The sequence below is a fragment of the Ursus americanus genome, chromosome 7 (genome assembly GCF_024610735.1).
Source record: "Ursus americanus isolate L20-20 chromosome 7, mUrsAme1.1.p, whole genome shotgun sequence".
Classification (NCBI taxonomy): Eukaryota; Metazoa; Chordata; class Mammalia; order Carnivora; family Ursidae; genus Ursus; species Ursus americanus.
The window spans coordinates 5,314,353-5,332,751 of record NC_142133.1 but is presented as its reverse complement, the minus strand read 5'-3'; the positions used below and the strand labels follow the sequence as shown (position 1 = coordinate 5,332,751).

General features: G+C 44.9%; 1 protein-coding gene across 2 annotated transcripts in view; it reads right to left on the bottom strand.

The window, feature by feature from the left end:
- TGFBRAP1 (transforming growth factor beta receptor associated protein 1) overlaps positions 1 to 16,363 on the bottom strand; it is a 65,894-nt gene extending 49,531 nt beyond the window's left edge. The window contains exon 1 of one of the 2 annotated variants that reach the window (XM_087863235.1): positions 16,220 to 16,363. The gene's annotated coding sequence lies outside the window, so the exon portion shown is untranslated. Of the gene's footprint in view, positions 1 to 10,527; positions 12,803 to 16,219 lie in introns of those variants that run through there. The other variant, XM_045771622.2, reaches the window with a different exon arrangement.
- Positions 16,364 to 18,399: the final 2,036 nt, after the last annotated feature.

Sequence of the window (18,399 nt, the reverse complement as noted above, 5' to 3'; positions counted from 1 at the left end):
GCACGTATTGCATGGAACTGGGTGTGATACGCAACTAATGAATCATCGAACTTTACATCGGAAACCGGGGATGTACTGTATGGTGACTAACATAATATAATAAAAAATCATTTAAAAAAAAAAAAAAGAAGAAGAGCAAGTCCAAAATGAGACCTACACATACACATTCAACTGGCTGCTGACAAAGGCACCAGTACCAAATACCAAAAATCATTTTGATAAATGGTGCTGGAACAACTGGATAACCTTATGAGGGAAAAAAATTTACCTTAAATACTCTTTCCTCACACCATATACAGAAATTAATTTGAGATGCATAAAATTATTTTAGAAGTAAAACTATAGGCTTCTAGAAGAAAACACAGAAGAATAGCTTTGAGACCTTGGGGTAAAGATTTCTTAGGATACAAAAAGCACTAACCATAAAAAAAAAAAAGTTGATAAACCGGATTTCATAAAAATTAAAAACTTGTGTCCACTGAAAGACACCATTAGGGAAATGAACAGGTAAGCCCCAGACTGGGAGAAAAATTTGCAATATATATATCCGGCAAAGGGCTCATATCTAGAATATATAAAAACTCCTGCAAACCAATAATTAAAAGACAAACTTTTTTTTTTTTTAATTCAAAAAAGAAAGTATATGAGGGGCTCCTGGCTGGCTCAGTCGGAAGAGTATGTGACTCTGGATCTTGGGGTTATGAGTTTGAGCCCCATGTTGGGGGTAGGGATTACTTAAAATAAATAAACTATAAAAAAAGGGTATATGAGTGACCAATAAGAACATGAAAAGATGTTCACCATCGCTAGTCATCAGAAAAATTTATTTTAAGCCATAACAAAATTACATTTCACACCTATTAGACTGGTTACAATTAAAAAGACTGGCAACACCACACGTTAATGAGGATGCAGAGCAACTAAAAATCTCATACTTTGTTAGAAGACGTATAAAATGGTACCATCACCAAAGCTTACATCATGTTCAATGGTGAGAAACTGAAAGCTTTCCCTTTAAGACCAGGAACAAAACAAGGATGTACACTCTTGCTACTTTTTTTTCAGCATAGTACTAGAAGACCTAGCTGCAGCAATCAGACAAGGAAAAGAAATAAAAATCACCCAGATTGGTAAGGAAGAAGTAAAACTGTCAGTGTTTGCAGATGACATGATACTATATACAGAAAACCCTAAAGACTCCACCAAAACAAACTATTAGGATAAATGAATTCTGTAGGGGCGCCTGGGTAGTGCAGTCGTTAAGCGTCTGCTTTCGGCTCAGGGCGTGATCCCAGCGTTCTGGGATCGAGTCCCACATCGGGCTCCTCGGCTGGGAGCCTGCTTCTTCCTCTCCCTCTCCCCTGCTGTGTTCCCTCTCTCGCTGGCTGTCTCTCTGTCACATAAATAAATAAAATCCTTAAAAAAAAAATGAATTCTGTAAAGTCACAGGGTACAAAATTAACACACAGAAATCTGTTTTTATTTCTATACATTAATAATGAAGTAGCAGAAAGAGAAATTTTTAAAAATGTATCATTTACAATTGCATCGTAAATAAAATACCAAAAAATAAATTTAACCAAAGAGGTAAAAGACCTGTACTCTGAAAACTATAAAACACTGATGGAAGATACTGAAGATAACATAAATGGAAAGATATACCATGCTCATGGACTGGAATAATTAATATTGTTAAAACGTCCATACTTCCCAAAGCAGATTCACTGCAATCCCTATCAAAATACCAATAAGTATTTTCCACAGAACTATAATAATCCTAAATAATCCTAAAATTTGTATGGAACCACAAAAGACCTTGAATAGCCAAAGGAATCCTGAGAAAGAAGAACACAGCTGGACGTATCACAATCCCAGATTTCCAGATCTACCACAAAGCTGTAGTAATCAAAACAGTATGACACTGGCACAAAAAAGGACACATAGATCAACAGAACAGGACAGAGAGTCCAGAAATAAAACCACACTTACATGGGCAATTAATCTATGACAAAAGAGGCAAGAATATATAATGGGGAAAAGACAGTCTCTTCAATAAATGGTGCTGGGAAAACTGGACAGCTATGTGCAAAAGAATGAAACTGGACCACTTTCTTACACCATACACAAAAATTAACTCAAAATGGATTAAGGACCTAAATGTATGACCTGAAACCATAAAACTCCTAGAAGGAAACATAGACAGTAATCTCTTGGACATCAGCCTCAGCAACATTTTTCTAGATAGGTCTCCTCAGGCAAGAGAAACAAAAGCAAAAATAAGCTATGTCCCCAAATAAAAAACTTTTACAGTGAGGGAAACCATCAACAAAATATAAAGGCAACCTACTGAATGGGAGAAAATATTTGTAATGATATATCCAGTAAAGGATTACTATCCAAAATACATAAAGAATTTACACAGTTCAACACCAAAATAATAAATAATATGATTAAAAAATGAGCAGAGGACCTGAACAGACATTTTTCCAAAGCAGACATACAGACACATGACAAGATGCTCAACATCAGTTATCATGGCACGACGAGATGTCACCTTACACTTGTCAGAATGGCTAGTATCAAAACAACAAGAAATAACAAATGTTGGTGAGGATGTGCAGAAAAGGGAGCCCTCATGGATTGCTCGTGGGGAGGTACACTGATGCAACTCCTATGGAAAACTGTATGGAGGTTCCTCCATAAATTAAAAATAAAAATACCATACAACCTAGTTATCCATTACTGGGTATCTACCACCCCCCCAAATGAAAACACTAATTCAAACAGATACATGCACCCTTATGTTTTACTGCAGCGTTATGTACAATAGCCAAGATATGGAAGCAATTTGAGCACCCGTTGACAGAGGAATGGATAAAGAAGACATGATATGTATATGTTACATATACGTGTGTGTGTGTATCCATATAAAATATAGATACTGCAATATTACTCAGCCATACAGAATGATATCTTGTGACAACATGGATGGACCTAGAGGGTATTATGCTAAGTGAAATAAGTCAGACAGAGAAAGACAAATACCATATGACTTCACTTACATGTGGAATCAAAAAAGCAAAAGCAAAGAACAAAAAACAACCCCCCCAAAACACAAAAAATAGAGATAGAACCATAAAACAAACTGGTGGTCACTTGAGGGGAGGGGATTGGAACAATGGGTGATATAGGTGAAGGGGATTAAGAAGTACAAATCAACAGTTATAAAATAAATTAGTCACAGGGCTGGAAAGTACAACATAGGGAATACACCAATAATATCGTAAGGGCACCTGGGTGGCTCAGTCAGTTAAGCATCTGCCTTCGGCTCAGGTCACAATCTCAGGGTCCTGGGATCGAGCCCCACATCTGGCTCCCTACTTAGCACGGAGTCCGCTTGTCCCTTTCCTTCCCCTTCTGCTCCTGCTCTCTCTCTCTCTCCCCCTCTCAAATAAATAAATAAAATCTTTTTAAAAAAATAATATTGTAATAACACTGTATGGTGAAAGATGGTGACTACACTTGTCATGGTGAGCACTGAGTAATGTATAGAGTTGTGAAATCATTACGTTGTATACCTAAAACTAATAACACTGTACGTCAAGTACATTTCAATTAAAAAAAAAATGATGCCATCACTGTGGAAACCTGGTGGTTTTTTATAAAGTTAAACATGTATTTATCCTGTTACTCTGTAATTCCACTCTGAAGGCTTCCAGTTCTCTTGAGTGTATGTCAGTATCTGCAGAAAGACTTTAACAAGAATGTGCACAGCAGCCTTATTCATAATAGCCCCAAATAGGAAACAGCTCAGGTTTACTCATTTGTATCCATTTCAGTGTGGGGTGTTCACAGGACTTGGAAATAAAAAGGAATAAACTACTGCTAAGCAACAATATGAATGAAATCAAAAACACTGAATGAAAGAAATGAGACACTTACGGTATATGTTTATTTATATGAAGTTCAAAAGTAGGCAACACTCATCTCTAGCAAGAGAAATCAGAACAGTGCTTGCCTTGGAGAGAAAGGGGGACAAAATGGAAAGGGACACAAGGAAACTTTCTGGGGTGACAGAAATATTCTAGATCTTGTTTGGGGTATTGGTTACACAGGTGTACATATTCATCAAAATTCACTGGGCTGTGCACTTAGGGTCTATCTACGCAATTCCAGTAAAAATTCTCACCGTTAGACACGTGTGTGGGACTCAACATGCAGATTATAAAATTCATATGGCAGAGAAGGGCCAAAGAAAGCAAGGCATTTCTAGAAAAGATAAAGGTAAGGAGACTTGACTCAACAGATAAAATGTAACATAAAGCTACGGTTATTAAGATAACGGGAACCCAAGAGAACATGTCCGGGCTCCTGGAAACAGATGTGTGCATCTGGAACCTCGAACTATGACAAGAGCGGCCCTGTATATCATGGGGTGTATATGGAATCTATACGTGGTCAGTAATCAGTGCAGGACAACTGGATACCCACGTAGAGGAAAAAAAAGAAACTCAATTCCTACCTTATACCACGTATCAAAATTATTTCAGGTGGATTAAGATCCTTAAGAATGGAAGGCATAACTAAACCTTTGAGAGGAAAACATGGAAAAAATATGTTTATGACCTTCGGGTAGGGAAGAATTTCTAAAATAAGGTGCAAGAAAAAGTACAAACGCCAGGAAAAAAGAGAACTTTGTTCATGTTAAAATGTAAAACCTCTGTTCTTCAAAAGACACCGTGAAGACAAAGTGACAAGTTAAGATGGGAAAGGACACTGACATCACATATCTGACAAAAAAAGACCCATGGATGATACAGGGAACTCTTGCAGAAAGAAAATAACAATGACCTCATAGATGAATGGGCAAAATACATGAGCAGGCGTCTCTCAGAAGAAGCAAGAACAGCCAACAGACATGAAAGAAAGCTCACCCTGATTCATCATCTGCAACTGCAAATTATAATTACAGTGAGACTTCATGTTATACCATGCAACTGACAGAACATTTGCAGTCCGATGACATCAGCTGCCTGCAAGAACATGGGAGCAATGAGAACTCTCCACAATGCTGGTGGAAGTTTCTAAACTGGCAAGACCATGCTGGCACCGTGGAGAAGCCTCTGACATTAAGAGTAAGCCAACCATCCTACTTCTAGGCACCTGGCCTACAGAATTTCTGTTCACCAGGCCATAGGCAAGAACGTCATTGGCTGCAATCTCGTTTGAGACGGGGAAACTGCTCATGATCCCTGGACAGGATGCAGCGCTCCACGGCAAGAGAGAGAGCTGCAGCTACCAACAAGGACAGGTCGCAAGCTAAGGGGCAAGCTGCAGAGCACGCTACACTGACTGATGTACAAGGCCCTGTAAGACTCAAAGACATGACAACCCATCCGACAGGGTTTCAGCCATACATACTAAGATCATAAAGCAAAGGAAGGGAATGATAAACACAAATCCAGGGAGGCAGGATAGAGAATGAGGACAGGCTACATTCAAAGGTATTAGTAATGTTCTGCTTCTTAAGCTGAGGTTGCTTTCCTTTTTTTTTTTTTTTTTTAAGATTTATTTATTTATTGGTGGGGAGGGGCAGAGGGAGAGAGACAGAATCCTGAAGCAGACTCCCCACTGACCACAGAGCCTGATGCAGGGCTCAATCCCAGGACCCTGAGACCGTGACCTGAACCGAAACCAAGAGTTGGATGCTTAGTCAACTGAGCCACGCAGGTGCCCCAAACTGAGGATGCTTTTATTATTATTCCTTATATCTTAATTTAGACTATAAATATTCCTTTAGGTGTACTGAATAGTAATTAAATTATATGTGCACATACACACACACTAAAAACCTACTCATTTCCCCAAACCAGCTTACTGTGGAAATAGATACAGAACCTCAGCCTAATAAACTTGGTAAGATTCACAAGATGCATGTTCCTCATCTAAAATTTCATTTAATGAAAACATTTACCATAGATGTAAGTGGTTTACTTCTTATTTCTCGATTCATCTAAATCCAGTGCTTACTTTACATTGTACCCGTATTTACAAAGTCCAACACAGGGCAGGCTTTCACCGATTTCCACAAATCCCCCTAGATTCTTGGAAGACAGAGGAAAACGCTAACATGTGATGAGATGCCCAAGAAGGTAAATGCCCTGCACAGGGTGGGTATTTGCATCTTCTGGGGCCCCAGCTCCCAGGAGTCCAGCCTCTTCCCTCCTGGACCTCTCCCCAGCTTCACTTTCCACACAAGCACAGTTGACCCTTGAACAACCCCCAGCACAATCCAAAATCCATGTATAGCTTTTGACTCCCCTGAAAGTTTAACTTACTAGTAGCCTACTGTTAACCAGAAGCCTTACTAATAACATAAGCGGTGGATTAACACACATTTGTATGTTATATGTATTATATATTGTACTCTTACAATAAAGTAGAGAAAGGAAACTACTACTAAGAAAATCATAAGGAAGAGAAAATACATTTACAGTACTGTATCGTATTTATGGAAAAAATCTGAGTGTAAGTGGACCCACGCAGTTCAAAACCCATGTTTTTCAAGTCAACTGTATCTCCACTCTTATTTTTCAACCAGTTCGAGATTGGTATTACTAACTGCCTTGTTCCCCTCTTCATTTTCTCTGTACTAAATCCCACCAAGGCCAGGCCTCATTTTAAAAAGTCATACAGAAAGAATAAACATGGACTAAGACAATGTTTGAAAGAGATTATCTCCATGTAGAAAGAGGCTTATAGTCCAACATTATAAGATTAAAGAAAAAAACACATATTGGTGTGTGTGTGTGTGTGTGTGTGTGTGTGTGTGTCTATCTATCTAGACCCCTATCCATCTATCTATCTAGACCCCTATCCATCTATCTATCTAGACCCCTAATCTGAGACAGAAATAAATACATTCTGGCATGCTTTGGTAGCTGTCAGTTAAGCATCTGCCTTCAGCTCAGGTCATGATCCCCGAGTCCTGAGATCCAGCCCAGCATCAGGCTCCTTGCTCAGCGGGGAGCCTGCTTCTCCCTCTCCCTCTGCCTGCCACTCCCCTTGCTTGTGCTCTCTCTCTTTCTCTCCCTGTCAAATGAATAAATAAAATCTTAAAAAAAGAGAAATACATTCTGCTATAAGAATGCTATGACAAAGTGACATTGATTAAGATGAGATCTTTACCACTAATTATTATTCTCGAACCAAAAGGATGACGCTCTGCTAGCTGCTGTCATTGAATGTGCGCGGAATACGAGAGCAACCTCAAGATGGACACGGTGTCCCATGCGTCTGCAAACAGTCTCGCGCTGGAGAATTACAGCAACACTTTAAAACGAGACAACCTCTTCAGAGCCTTATCAGCTGTGTGCCAGAGATCGATCGCGCCAGAGGGTCAAAACTCAAACACTCATCAATGGGTACGATAGGAAGTGCCTTCCTATGGCAAGCTAAGGATTAATTCTTCATCTACATTTTAAAAAGGACACTCTACCAAAAGTTAGATTTGCTATTTTTGTCAATTTACATTAATTTCTTTTGAGTTTCTAGTAATCCATTATAAGTGAACAGAGATCAAATGGTCATCCTAATGTTTGGGTTGAAGTCAGGCCAGGTTCAAAGCCATACATGAGGACAGGCAGGAACGTGGGCCTCATGCCTAAAACATCATCATATTGTCACGTTCCTTAAAAGGCTTCATGCTACTGCCTCACAGATAAACTCCGAACTCAGCATAAGATAGGCAGCCCTTAGGGGCGCCTGGGTGGCTCAGTCGTTAAGCGTCTGCCTTCGGCTCAGGGCGTGATCCTGGCATTCTGGGATCGAGCCCCACATCAGGCTCCTCCGCTGGGAGCCTGCTTCTTCCTCTCCCACTCCCCCTGCTTGTGTTCCCTCTCTCGCTGGCTGTCTCTCTCTGTCAAATAAATAAATAAAATCTTTAAAAAAAAAAAAAAAAAAGATAGGCAGCCCTTAAAAATCCAACCCTGGCCAACCTTTTTGCTCCTATATATAAAGACAAATTACAGCTACTGACCTATTCACACCAGTCCCTGGTAGTCCCTTGTTTCCTGATTATTCGGCTACATTCAGTTCCCAATTCTTGAGTCCGCTAGCTGCTTGAGTTTGAAAGTACCAGGATCTAAGTCTCGAGTGTCCAAGCTACTCCACCAACCAACTAGTTGTGAAGAGGGATCCTGAGCTAAAGCTACTCTCTGAGCACGTTTTCAAGGGTCTGAAACCATGAGTCAGGAAATAGTTACCATTAACTACAATGGTTTGTTTGAATTTAACAACATAACAATCCCTAAAGTAAAAAACACTGCCTCGTTCCCATCTGCCAACTGTAGTCACTTGTACATGTGGAAACAAGTAACATGTGAGGGTCAAAACTGGGGTCGAAGGTGGGTGTAGGGGGACTACAGACTTACCCCTAACCCCACACTGGGTGATCACAGGAATTCGGGAATCAGGTGGAAGTGTGCCTGCTTTCCTGAATCTTCCTGCGACCTGCAGTATTTCTATACGAAACAAGGACTTTTAAAAAGTTTATATTTTGCCACTTTAATAAAAGACTTTCCTTTTATGAAAAAAAAAATGTTTCTTAAGAAGTTTCTCACTTACGCCAGGTAAACATACTTATCAAGACTATGAAGCCATAAGCAGATGCCAATACCCATTACGGGGGAAAATCTTTGGGAAAATTGAAAACACCAGCTCTAAAAACCAAACCTAGAAGGGATTGGTTATGCAAAGCCGTCATGCGTCCTCACGTTCTTGGAAAGGGGTGGGAGAGCACACAGAACAGCCTCCTGGGTTCCATCAGCTGTCTTTGGCTCCGCATCAACGGGTTATTACATGGTCCCCTGTGATCAGGAGAGGCAGTGGAAACGAAGAGGGCAGAGCTGATAGCACATCAGTGTGGGGAAGAAGGAGGATAGAAGGGAGGGCTCCGCAGCACAGCACGACATTCTGTGGGACGGCCATGCTGGTTCAGGCTGGTCCCGAGGGCCATTTCGGGTAGGAAAAGTTAGAAGCCAGTGAGGGGGCCCATTTTCTGTGGTCCCAGCCATGGAGGTTGACCTGATGCCTGCACTGGGCCAGCCAGAAACGTCAGGAGATAGACTTGGCTAGGTGGTATCAGCCCAGCTCGGGCCAGCTTACTACAGAAAGCAGAAACAGTGTGGGCAGTGGCTTGGGACCTGCTGCCTGGTGTCCAGCCTCTGTCTCTGTACCTGGTGGCCCTGAGCACCACTCTGACCTGCCCATCCTCCTCCCTCCCACCACACGTTCATTGTGGGCATCAAGCAGGATAGGTAGGTAGGACTGGACACCCATTTTTTTCCTTTGGCCTAGAAGCCTCTATTTCCTATGTTATGCCTCTGACTGAATGAACAGCCAAGTCACAGACTCAAAACTCACTCTTGGGTGGAAGAGGCAAATCTTGCAAGCAAAAATTCTTCCTCTGCAAACTACCCTCAGATGCGTTTTGTGCTAAATTAGCAAAATAAAATGTTAATCAAAGTCCTCTACTAAAAACGAAGGGCTAAACATCCCCGGTTCCTGTGGGCACTGACAATTGCCTTCAGTCTGCAGAAATAACACATTTAATGTCACCGGCGTCTCAAAACTTGAGTTCACACCTTAAAGATGAATTCTGGGAGTCTTGTAAGCCAATCAGCTCTCTTCTTAGGAATATAAATCGACTATAACTACAACTGACATAATCTCGAGATCAAGAAAAAATATATGTAACTTACCTTAGTAACCACTTGAAAGATGAGATTTGATAGGACTTAAAGGCTCAGTGGTCACACACAATTTTTTTTAATGATAAGAAAGCTTGACATTTTTGTTTCTTAAACTGCAACTCGCTCCTCTGAAAAATCTCACCTAAATCCTCAAGGGAATATAGCAGGGTACTTAAGGAGCTGGGCACATGGAAACAAGACAGACGTGATGGGGAAGAAGAGGACCTTTCTTTTTTTTTTTTTTTTTTTTTTTAATGATTTTTTATTATATTATGTTAGTCACCATACAGTACATCCCCGGGAAGAGGACCTTTCTGACCTGGCTTGGCAGGGGCGTGAACAGAGGAATCCAGCAGTGGGGCTTGGGCAGAGCGCTAGGGACCCAGCAAAGTTTCGGCACAGTCTCCCCTGCTGTTTCCGGGGTTGGGAGGTGGGGATATGGAATGCATGCCAACCTTAAATTAAAATGTAATTGAGGCACGTCACCACTGTGCTGTTCTAGACAAAAATCTATCACTGCAACCTAATCACGAGAAAACACCAGCTAAGCCCCGGCTGAGGGCAGTCTACAAGATCCCTGACTCTCTTCACGGGTTACTAAGGTCATGAAAAACGAAGACTGAGGAAGTGTCACAGATCAGAGGTCAAGGAGACATTGCATGTAGGGAAACTGGATCAGAAGCAGGACCATGGAACAGAAAACAGATGTCAGTGGAAAAACTGCTGAAAACGAATAGAGCGTGTAGTTTGGTTAATAGTACTGATGCTAACTTACCAGTTTTGATCACTGTACCATAGACACACGAGGTATTCACAAAAGGGGCAGCTGGGGAAGAGTATATGTGAGCTCTATACTCTTTTCCAACTCTTCAGTAAGCCCACAGCCACTTCAAAACAGAAAGTTAAAAAGATAAATGTAATCAGTTTATTGGTTTATTATCCTGCCTTCGCGTAACTGAAAAGAGAAAAGGCAGCTCCGGGAATCTCCTTTGCTAGCACGAAAGGAGATGCTCAGAACGATCTGAGTGTCGCTAAGAAGGACGGAGGGGAGCACGCAATGACCAGAATGCCCCCAGAGCCTCAGGCTGCACTTAGGGGCGATTTTACCACCTGCTTTATTGAGTTACTTTTGGAGTTGATTCTTCTCAAATGTGGTGTCCTAGCTTAAAATGACAGGTATGAATAATGCCTATAAACTAAGTTTATCATTTTTGTTTTGTTTTTTCTCCTGAGAATGCATTTCAAAGAGGACAGTTTGGGACTTTTGCTCATTTGAACTGTTTCTTCCCACAGCCAACTTCAGACTGAACTGGGGTAAATGTGAACTTATTCCCGCTGGGACAAAATCTGATATGCTATGAGCTTCAGGAGAAGCGGGCAGGCAAACGGTTCTGATGGAGAACAGTAGGGCTGTGGGTCAGCAGAGCTGGAAAAGAGCAGAGGTGAAGGCTTCCAATGCCCTCTGTAAGGATTCAGGTCCCAGAGCTAACCTGGCAAACCGTGGCAAAGCAGGAATTGTCCAAAGCAGGAATTTTCAATCTGGGGCTCCTGAGCTGTCACGACTTGGACACCTGCTTATGAACTTGGGCAAGTCACTTCAGGCCTCTGTGCCTGTTGCCTCCTTGTAAAATAGAAATTTGGACTGGACTACAAGCTCCCCCTGCACTACTCTCTAGCTCCTCGGGAGGAAGGGTAGTAATAACAGTACCGTAGGGGAGCGAAGACTTCTAGAAGACTCACTGTGTGCCAGACTCTGTACGAAGTGCTATCTCCAGGCTCATGAGGAGCCTACAGGTGAGTACTATCATTATTCCATTCTGCAGGGGAGGAAACAGGTTTAGAAAAGTTAAATGACCGTGGAGAGCTGATTCCAACCCAGGTAGCTTGACTCAAGCACCCACACCCTTAAACACTGCACACACAGCCTGCCCGGGGTAAAGACTGCTCCTAGTATGGACTGAGGATGGGCACCGACCAGAGACAGCCCTGGCGGATGCCTTGGCGGCCACCCCTGCAGAGCCCCTAAGCACTGGGTTTGGATACCACATACTTGATGTAAATGATTCTCTTCCACTCCCACAGCTCTCTGAGAGGTGGATACTATTATGGACATGAAGACATTTTTCAGGGGCTTGTTCAAGGTTGCACGGCTACAAGGTGATGAAACCACCTTCGACCCCAGTTCCTGTTTCTGACTCTAGGGCCATATTCTTTCCGCTCTAAGGACGGAAGGAGGCAAGTTGATTTCGGATCCTCTCTTAGAATTCCATCCTCCTGAAGGAAGCGACAACTCCCATTGTGAGGCCACCACGGTACGAGGCCTTCAGACGATGCCCCACGGTAGCTCCCGCTCAGGAACACCAGCTCCCAGCAGGGCCCTCACTCTCCCATCCTGAGTCCTGAAGAGAAACCCTATTATCACCCTTCAGCTTAGCCCCTTGCTGTCAAACGGCTTACCCCTGGCACAACGGCCCCCTAGACAACTTTAGCCACAAATAAATGCCTCTGACCAAATGGGGTTCAGTGTCAGCACCATCTTACTAACTTGCAGATACAGAAATGATATATGCTCACACTCTGCCCCACTAACCTAGTAACTGTATCAAAACAGGATATATGCTCATGTAACTTCAATTGTTCTTATGGAAACGGTACCCCTTGCTGGCCCCCTGTGTTCTTTGCTTTCTCACAGCCATCTGCTTCATGACTCAATCTTGAAATTCACCAGGAATCAACAGCAAGTGTATTGACTTGTACCACGGACGTTTCCCTCTTTTGATTAGGACGCTACCTGACAAGCACTTCATGTTATCTTTGCTCTCATGTGACAGGAATAGTGTAAGACTAGCTATACCACAATAAATCTGCTCCAGTGACCCGAAAGTGCATCTTAAAGAAGAAAAAAACACAGCTAATGGCTAATGTCTCCTTTGTCATCTAGATATTAGCCTGGCACATACCTATATATAACTATCCATGGTTGGTATCCTTTTCCTTGGCAAATACATGTAAATATACATATGTAAGTGTACACATACATATACATACGCCATTTATACATACTGCATATAAATATATACACACACCATTTGCATATGTGTGGTATGCAGATGTCCGTAAGTATGTATATACTATGTATATATAAACATCAATGTATATAGGTACACACACCACGTGCATGGACATGGTATGTCTATATAAGTATATATTATATACATCCTATAATAGTACTGTCAGCTGTTGTAACTGAAGGGATTTGGGAAGGGACGGAGGGGGCGGAAGGGAGTAGAGGGGGGATTGGGTCTCAAGGGTATCTCCTTTAGAGCATCTCCTTAATACTGGACCTTCAAAGAGCCACAAAGAATTGCTGAGCGCCTGCTGGAAGCTAGGCCATTGTCCTCTTTTACATTCAGTATTTTCCTGAGTCTTTTTTTTTTTTTTAAAGATTTTATTTATTTATTTGACAGAGAGAGAAAGCCAGTGAGAGAGGGAATACAAGCGGGGGGAGTGGGAGAGGAAGAAGCAGGCTCTGAGCAGAGAAGCCTGATGTGGGACTCGATCCCAGAACACCGGGATCACGCCCTGAGCCAAAGGCAGACGCTTAACGACTGCACCACCCAGACGCCCCTTTCCTGAGTCTTTGATTTACTCAACAGCAGTTACTTGACTATCGAGAAAAGATCTTGCTCTCCAATCATCTGCAAGATTTCACAACATGCTCAATGAGTGCTCCTGTTCTTTTGCATGAAACACTCAAGCTCGTTTGGGGCAGCCCCAAATTAACTTGTTATTTCTACATTCATTTAGGAGTTACATATTTTTTAATAAAGAAAAACGGGTCAGGTTCGCCATGGAGGAGATGAGTTGTAGAGTCCTGGCCAAATTATTCCAGCAGTATCCAAACACCTGGCCGCCACAAATGATTACTTTAATGTATTTCTAATGAGGACTGGATTCAGACCAAGAGGAAGAGGCTTAACCCAGTAAGTAAATTTCCTCACGCTTTCTTAAAGGATCACACATTTTTAATATTAGTGTGAAGGAAGAAACTATAATAACTACTTTTTTTTCCCTTCCTCCCTGAACAGAAATGCTAGCTCCAAATAAGGCCTAGAAAACTTAGCATTTTTAAAATAGGGACCTTTGTGGGGCGCCTGGGTAGCACAGCGGTTAAGCGTCTGCCTTCGGCTCAGGACGTGATCCCGGCATTCTGGGATCGAGCCCCACATCAGGCTCCTCCGCTAGGAGCCTGCTTCTTCCTCTCCCACTCCCCCTGCTTGTGTTCCCTCTCTCGCTGGCTGTCTCTCTGTCAAATAAATAAATAAAATCTTAAAAAAAAAAAATAGGGAGCTTTGTGCTTTTAAAACTCATCAACTAGAGGAAGATGTCTTCTTACAAATTGCTATTGCTGGAGGGTTGGGTGAGGCTGAAGCATCGCGGGCTCCTCCGTGGTGGACCAGCTCTCCGCTAGATCTCAGACCAAGGTTCCGTTCATGAGCGCAGGAGGAAAGGCAGAGAAGCTGAAAGCGAGGGGCACTGCCACACCTCTCACCTGAAATCTTTGTAAAATGTCCACTGTGAATGTGTACAGCAAATTAGAATTCAGAACCCACTAGAAGTCTAACTCCAGATTAAAATATTCATTGGGTTAACAATTTCTCAGGGCAGGGACGCCTGGGTGGCTCAGTCGGATAAGCATGTGCCTTCAGCTCAGGTTATGATCCCGGGGTCCTGGGATCGAGTCCCACTATGCGACTCCTTGCTCAGCAGGGAGTCTGCTTCTCCCTCTGCTGCTCCCCCTGGCTGTGCTCACTCGCGTGCTCTCTCTCACAAATAAATAAAATCTTTAAAAAAAAAAAACCCAACTTCTCAGAGCATAAAACTACTGATTTTCAGAGCTGAGATAGAGCTCTATAGCCTCATTTACATTTAGTAATAATTTACTGAGCACCTACTAAGTGTCAGGCCCTGTGCCAAATGCACATTTTCTTATTAGAGCACATGCATCTTTCCAGTATGACCACTATTTTGATTGAGGAAATCGAGAGGCAGAACTTTCAGTATATTGCCCAAGGCTCACAGTTAGAAACCGGCAGGGGCAGGGTATGAACCCACAGTCCTGTGCTCATCACCACCATGGAGCAGCACTGTCCCCGTTTTACAGAGGAACTGAAGCCCGGGAAGGCTTGTTGCAGACAGTTCCGAGGGATTCTGGTCAGTACTCTTTCTGGTGCCACACATCAAAGAGGCCAATTCGATGACTGCTGTATGTGCCGGGCCAGCAGAAATGGAAGGAAAAAGCAGAGGAAGCAGCCAGCCCGAAGTTCCTTCCTATCTGACCATAGGGCTAGGAGCTTCCTGCTGACCAACAAAGAGAAGCAAGTCCACCAGGAGGGAGCAGTGGGCACAGGCAGGCCCACCCATGACCTCGGTTCTGACTCTGGTCGGCCAGTTCACACTGCCCTAGGACCCTCCTCACACACTTCTGTCAATTCCTTAACGTGTCACTAAAATCACGCCGGCAGCGCCTGCCCTCACTCCCAAGGGACAGACGCCTACCCAGGAGCACTTCATCAAGGATTAAACCCTGCTCGGACAGGCTTTGACCCCAGCGCCCACCCAATACAGTCCTTTAGCAATAAGAAGCTGTGTGAACCCCAGTTTCCAGCAGCCAGCTAGAATCCCCAGGACCACCAGCCTGGGGGTGGGGGAGCGGGCTTTCTTAAGGATCACCCAACAGCCCCTGGACAGAAGCAATGACAGGTGCAGACAAGTGGAGACCATAGCTTCTGTCTGTAAAGTCGTACCCATATAACCCACAGGAGAACCCAACTTCCATCTATACCTCCAGGAGGCAATGGAAAGGAAAAATCCCATAGGGGTGGCAGCTTCCAGCCCTTGAGGTCTCTTCCCTTCTCCCCGGCACACCCCTGCCCCAGTCTCCCAGTTCGCGGGCAACAATTCAGGCCCGAACGTGACCCGGAATTTGAACTCTGAAATCCCAAGAGCTCCAGGAAACATCAATTACAGCGACAAAACCATTCCTTACACCGGGTGGCGAGGCTAGGGGCGCAGGGGTGGAGTCCTGGGCTCCTCCCCCACCCCCCACCCCCCGAAAACCGAAAGCCTGCCCCAAACCCGGGACTGGGTCTTCTTGGATTTTAACCCGCCTAAAGGTACACACAGCCCACACCGTCCACACCCGCTAACCCCACGCTCGGGCACACCTGCCCCAGCGCACACGCACGTGCACACTTGATCATCCCAACAAGCCCCCAGCCCCCCATGCCTACACACCTATCCCCCTCCCCGCGCGCACACACCTGCCGGCTCGCGCCCCGCCCCCACCCCCCAGGCACCCCCTCGCCGCCCCCCGCACAGCCCCCTCCCTCCGGGCCACCCCCTCCGCGCGCTGCCCCCCCGCGCCCCGCGCTCGGCCCAGCCGGGCCACCGCCCTTAGCACTCACCGGCGCGGCGCCCGCCGGCCTCCGCCGTCCCGCGCCGGCCCTGCGGCCTGGGGCTACGCGCCGCCAGCCGCCGGCTCCCGGCCCGCCGCTCCTGGGCTGGTCCGGCCCCACCGCCGCCGCCGCTGCTTCCCGTCACGTGGGGCGGCCGCCCGGCGCCGGCGGAGGGCGGGAGCGCCGCGGTCCCCGCGCCTTCCAGCCGGGCCTGCGGCCCCCACCGCCCCGCCGCCCACGGGCCCGGGGCGACCCTGATCAGCGGGCGGCGCCCTCGTGGGCCGCCCCTCGGCCTCAGTTTCCTCCCGCCTGCCGGGAGGACAACGGCGCCCGCCTCGGGGCGGTGCGCAGGGTCAGATGAGTTAATTCGTGTAAAGCACTCAGAACACCGCCTGGCCCTGGGTGGGTGCTCCAGAAATGCTGGCGGGGACTGTTGTTGTTAATGTATTTTCCCCTCCCCCACCGGCACGCAGAGCTTCAGGAAAACACCGGCCTTGCCTGATTTGCTCACCGCTCAATTTCTAACACCGACGGGGCACTGGGCAGAGTGCAGACTCTCGGGAATACCTGCTGAGTGAATGAATGAACCAATCAATCAATGAGTCCTGGAAAGGCTTGACCACGCTGCCATCTGACAAAGTTGGGCTCGGGGAGTTGACTAGCTGGTGGTATTTGCTGTGGGGCTGAAATGTCCCGTTGGGAGGGCGCTGCCCACCACCCCCAGGCCCACCGCTAATCCAGGGCCCCTGGGGCAGAAAGGAATCCCTAGAGAGCTGTACATTTGCATGACGTATTTATTTGAAAAGGGAGTCCTGGGTCTATTTTACCCACACTTTTTAGTAAAGTCCATCAGCAGCTATTCCTTTGCGTCACCAGCCACAGTGAAGAATCCTGGGGTACTATGAATCCATGAACTTCTCTCTTCAATATATAGTCAAAATCCAATTTTAAGATGAAACAATTAGGAAGCTCCCTCCAGAGTTGTCAGCGTTCAATTATTAGCATATAAACGGCAAATTTTCTGAATGATTTCCCCTGACTTTAGAACCCAACAGTGACCTGTGGCCTCAGCTTTCTTCTGCCCCCCACCCCCACGGGATTGTAAAACAAAGATGTTATCCTGAATCAGGAGGCAAATACTGGATTCTACTCTGCGGTCTTCCGTTTCAAAGCGAGAACAAACGAGCCCCTCCCCCCAATAAAGTTAAATGAAGGAAATAAAGAACCATCAACAAGCAATCTTCTGTGGCCTGTCCTTTAGCCCACCTCCCTTGTGAGTTCATGGTCACACACATGCCCCACCCCCAAACAGTGCTTCAGCTCTGCCCAATGGAACCAGCTTAGCCCCGGGATGGGGAAGGGGTTTCCCAGAAGCATAGAGCTATGACCAGCAGTTGGACTTCAAGGGCAAATGGTAGTGAATGGACTCAAATCTAAGGAGGCCAGCAGCCAGTGGAGCCAGGGAGCAGGAAGGCATCAGAGCAAATCCAGCCCAGTCTCCCAGGCCCTGGGAGAATATGTGAGCGGTCATCAGCTAATCACTGACCCAGCTGGGCCTAGAATTTGTGCTTTTCCATTTTAGTGCCCTACTGTATCAACATATGGAGAGTTGTGCAAAACTGGTTGCAGAGGTGACCATCTCCTGAATGCTGGACAATGATCTTATAGCAATGATCTCATTTAAGCCTTGCCATATCCTTATGAAGTGGGCACTACTAATGTCTCCATTTTATAGGTGAGTTGATTGAGGCAAAGTCCCAAAGACTTGTCCCAGATTCCACAGTGGTAAGAATGGAGCACGAAAGGGACACCTAGGTGGCTCAGTTGGTTAAGCGTCTGCCTTTGGCTCGAATCGTGATCCTAGGGTCCTGGGATTGAGTCCCACAACAGGTTCCTTGCTCCGCGGGGAGCCTGCTTCTCCCTCTTCCTCTGCTGCTCCCCTGGCTTGTGTGCGCGCTCGCGTGCTCTCTCTCTCTCTCTGATAAATAAATAAATAATCTTAAAAAAAAAAGAAAGAATGGAGCAGGAAAAAGAATCCAGAATTCAACAACACAGTGAATTTTTTTATAAAGTTAAATTCTATTGATTGAGTAGTTGATGGAGCATTTGTGTTCTGCTTTAAACAATCTAGAAGTCGAAATGTGTATTAACAAAAAAGAGGGGAAAAAAGATAATTCAGAAATAATTAT